We start from the raw sequence: 5,054 nt of genomic DNA on the forward strand, positions 1-5,054 counted from the left end.
GGGCGGGGCTTCTTGGTGTGTGGGCGGGGATTCAGAGGGGCGTGGTCGACCCACGGCTTCTGCCTCGGAGGGCCTCCTGGGCTCTGTTAGGCTCTCCGTGCTCCAATAAGGCCACACATGAACACTTGCCTAGCATACAGATCTTAGGTTCGATCCCCAGCAACTCACGCACACGCACACGCGCGCACACACACATCGCCCCCCCAAGAAAACCCCAACCAAACAAAAACCATCCGGTCTTCCTTTCTGTTCCTCATGCGACCTGGCTCCTTTGACACCAGGAGCCTCAGCTTGCATCCTTTCCGGCCTCCCAGTCGCTGCTGCTCCCTCCTCCAGGGAGCCTTTGGTTTTCTCTCCCTGCTGCTGCTCCTCTCTGCCCTAGAACGACCTGACCAGGTCTTGCTGGAAGCTGGGTCTTGTCCCCAGCTGTAAACACTGAGCAGTTAGAGGGGGGACTGGAGTGTGCAGAGGGTTAGTCTCGGTGCCCCAGGCTGGCAGCTAGTTCTGAGTAATCTTCCTGGGGTCTAAGTGGTTTTGCTCTGCATCCAGAACACAGGCTTCCTGCTGCAGCAGAGGAAGGCCCCGACATCTTTGAGTAGTGGGTGGTCCAGGTCCAGGCCTTAGGCATTCTAGCCGAGTCATAACTGACCAAGTAGCAACACCCACTAGGCCTTCTGGCTTGCTTTATTGGCTGTAACAAGAAATAAGTATAAACAATTAAAGCTAACAGGCTATCCTCAGGAGCTGAGGGGTTCAAATCCTGACCTGCCACTGACTCACCTCTGTAGCCTTAAACAACTCCCCACGCTTCCTGGGCCTCAGCTTCCCCCTCTCTGAGTGAGTGGGGATAGCGACAGGAAGCCCTGTAGGGCCAGGGCTCTGACTAGCAGCTGCTGTTGTTCTTGCTATTATTAGCAGTGTTGAGGGCAGGACCTCCCTCAGTTTGCCCCAGCGCCTTCATCTCCAGCCACACTGTTCTTCCTTATCTCCCCCCTGGACCCAGAAGCCCTCCTTCAGGTCTGCTGCACCCGAGAGACCGCCCCTTGTGATGCTCTTACCCACTTCCAAGTAGGGTACCGCTCTTCCTTTTCAGGTCCCTGTCCCTGGGCTAAGGACAAAATGTATGACACCCGGTCCAACAGTCCTATGCTCCCACCTAGCAGCACACACAGGATCGGTACAGCCAAGCTGGAGAAGGGGGGTGGTGTCCCTTCTTCAGGCTCCAGGGGCCTGGTTAGCCTCCTACCTGGGATCTGATGTGGAAATGTGTGACAGGAAGGGAAGTACTCCGCCTGTACCCCCAAGTCTGGAGTCCTCATCCTCAGCCCCAATGCCAATGGCCTCAGCCTTTCTCTCCGTTTCCCTGGCCCAGTCGGAGAGGCCGGCTTTGAGGAGACTCACACCAGGGAGGGCTGCAGCCTTGCTGGTTACAGAGGCCAGCCAAGACTCTGGCCTCTTGTTATGTTCTTAACCATCCCCACACCCCAGCCTACTACCTTGGTGTTTGCCACAAACTTAGGTAGGGTAGAGAATGAAGAAACGGAAAGGGGAAAGTCGACAGCAGTGCACACCTTAAATCCCAGCATGAGGGAGGCAGAGACAGACAGTTCTCTGGGAGTTCAAGGCCAGCCTGATCTATACAAAGAGACCTGGTTTCAAAACCCTCCAAACAAAATACAAAGAAACCAAACAACCAAATAACAACAAGAAGCCAACCAAAATAAAATAAAAACAAAACAAAAAAGAAGAAAGGAAGAAAAGAAAGGAGAAAGGAGCCGGCGTGATGGTGCATGCCTTTAAGCCCAACACTCTGGAGGCAGAAGTGGGTCTCTGAGTTCGAGGCCAGCCTGGTCTACAGAGTGAATTTCAGGACAGCCAGGGCCACACGGGAAACCCTGTCACATGGGAAAGAAAGAAGGGAAGAAAGAAAGAAAGAAAGAAAGAAAGAAAGAAGGAAGGAAGGAAGGAAGGAAGACAGAGGCAGGGGCTTCTCGGTTGCTATATGCTGTCAATACTGGTCCTGACTCACCTGGCTCACAGCTCCTGGGAGCAGCTCCAGGCCCTGGATGTCACCACTGGTCTCATTTGCTGAGTCTCCTCCTGGCTGGGTGCTGTCACACCTAGAGAGCATAAGAAGAAGCCAGACTGAAGGGAACTGTGACCTCATCCTGTGACCAGACAACTCTGGACAGCCCATCTCATTTTTAATTTATTTACTCAGTTTCTAAAATTTGGGGCAGAAGAAATGGTCCAGTAGTTGGAAGAATTTGCTGCTCTTGCAGAGACCCAGGTTCAGTTCCCAGAACCCACATGGGGACTTGCAGACACCTGTACCTCTCCTGGGAGATCTAATGCTCTCACCTCACCTCCACAAGCGTGCACATGATACATGCATACATGCAGGCAAAACACTCACACACATAAAAACAAATACATTAAAAATAATAAAATGAAATGTGAATGTATATGTGTGTGCTTGCATGAGTTTATGCTACCACATGTATGCTGTGTGTCTCCTTGCATGAGTTTATGTGTACCATGTGTGTGTGTGTGTGCTTACATCAGTTTATGTGTACCATGTGTGTGTGTGTGTGCTTACATCAGTTTATGTGTACTCCGTATATGTGTGTGAGTTTGCATGAGTTTATGTGTATTGCCTGTATGTGTGTGTCCTTGCATGAGTTTATGTGTATTGCGTGTATGTGTGTGTCCTTGCATGAGTTTATGTGTACCATGTGTATGTGTGTGTTTGCATGAGTTTATGGCATCACATGTGTGTGTGCTTACATGAGCTTGTGTGTGCCCCGTGCTTGGAGAAGGGCATGAGAGCCCTTGGAGCTTGGGTTAGCTCATGTTATCTGGGGTGACAAGTCTCTCTGCCCAGTCCCCAGCCATGGACAGGCATGGCTGGTGTGAAGACGTATAATAACCCCAAACCTGGGGGTAGTTTCTTGGAAGCAAATGCAAGAAGCCTTCACTGGTTACTCGGCACATCCTGGTATTCATGCAGATGGAAGGAAAGAACCAGCCCTTGGGGTCAGGGGCACAGGGCGGTGGCTGAGCTTGCCTGGGCTGCATGTGAGTTCCATGATGTAAGCACCAGTTTGTCTATGGCATGGTGGGAGGTGGTGTGGGTGTCCTTCTGATGCTGAGAATATGTGTTGCTTTTATTGGTTGGTGAAGAAAGCTGTTTCGGCCAATGGCTAAGCAGAGTAAAGCCAGGCAGGAAATCCAAACAGAGATAGAGACACCATGTAGCCACCAGGGAGGCAAGCTATCAGGGCATCTTTGGTAAGCCATAGCCACATGGTGATACACAGATTAGTAGAAATTTATGAGAGCTAGCCAGTAATAAACCTAAGCCATTGGCCAAACAATTATAGATATATATTAAGCTTCAGAGTGGTTATCTTACAAGCCACTGCAGGGACTGGGTGGGTGGAGAGAAACTGGTCCAGGGGGACAGGGTGGAACCATATAAAAGCTTCCAACTACAGGGAGGAGCATCAGACAGAGGGAGGCTCTGATGGGGTGATTGCTACCATATTCAGGTACAGTCTGACCCTCCATCTTGCAGATGGTGCTCCAGTACCTAGGCTGAGTCCTCACTTCTGGAAGACCAAGGACAAGGACATGAAATGGTGATGCTTCAGTGACATCAGAGAATTGTGCCATGCTGTCCCAGCCCTGGAGGTACCGAGGGATCTCAGGCTTGGCTGCAGGAAGCCACCTGTCCTGCCTGGCGTGGGAGAGTGAGAAACGGGTTGGGTGTAATGTGTGGCAATGCCACACAGCAGCTGTTAAGGCAACGCAGCAGCTCTGCGTCGGAATTATCCCCAAGATGCACTGATGCGTATGCTACATTTTATAACTTAAAACAAAACAAAGAACAACCTGGACTGGCTCACCTGTTAAGAGCGCTGACTACTCTTCAGAGGTCCTGAGTTCAATTCCAATCAACAGTATGGCAGCTCACGACACCTATAATGGGATCTGATGCCCTCTTCTGGCCTGCAGGCATAAGTGCAAATAGAGCACCCATATATACAATACATAAATAAATGAATAAAAATTTTAAACCCCCAATGGGTGTGGTGGTGCATGCCTTTAATCCCAGCACTAGGGAGGCAGAGGCAGATGACTCTCTTGAGTTCGAAGCCAGCCTGGTCTACAGAGCAAATTCCAGGACATTCAGGGATGTGTGGATGTTTTACCCACATAGTATGACACAGTACTACCATGCCTGGCTAAATTTTATTTCTTGTTGTTGGGATCTGTTTCGTTTGGTGTTTTTTAGACAGGGTCTAGGCTGGTCTTGAACTCACTTTATATCCCAGACTGGCTTCAAATTCAACAATCCTCCTACCTCCACTTTTTTTTTTTTTCAAGACAGGATTTCTCTGTGTAGCTCTGACTGTCCTGGAACTCGTCTGTAGACCAGGCTGGCCTTGAACTCACAGAGATTGCCTGCCTCTGTCTCCTGAGTGCTGGGATTAAAGGCCTGTGCCATTACCACCCGGTTTAAACTTTTTTTTTTTTTTTTTTTTTTTTTTTATGTGATCCCTATTTGGGTTTGGAAAGATTCAGGGCTGTGTCCAGGGCTGAAGAGAACAAAGACAGGGGCGGGTCCTGGACTGGAGGCCATGTTCTTTCCAGCCCTCACGGTGAACAACGCTTGTGCTTCAGGTCATTTTGGAGGTGCTCAGGACACACTGGTTTGTGTGGAGGTAGAGAACACGCCTGGGAGAGGGTGTAAGGAAAGACCTCAACACAACAGGATACAGGAAAGATGACAGAGAAGCCTCTTCTCCCCAGAGAGTTCCTCACAGAGGCCCCAAGCATACTCCGCGTCGGCCTTCCCTCCAGGAAAAGTTAAACTTCCCTGAGACCCAGGATCATTGGGTAACGTCAGCTGTTACTAATGGTACATCGTCTCCATCTAGTGGTCATATGCAGTATTGCATGGAGGAATCCACATGTTGGTTCCATCCCCACCCCCAAAAAGTGCAAAGAAGGATTGTCAGAATTTAGTGAGATGTCAAACCCTAGGTCAA

The sequence above is a fragment of the Cricetulus griseus genome, chromosome 7 (genome assembly GCF_003668045.3).
Source record: "Cricetulus griseus strain 17A/GY chromosome 7, alternate assembly CriGri-PICRH-1.0, whole genome shotgun sequence".
Taxonomy (NCBI): Eukaryota; Metazoa; Chordata; class Mammalia; order Rodentia; family Cricetidae; genus Cricetulus; species Cricetulus griseus.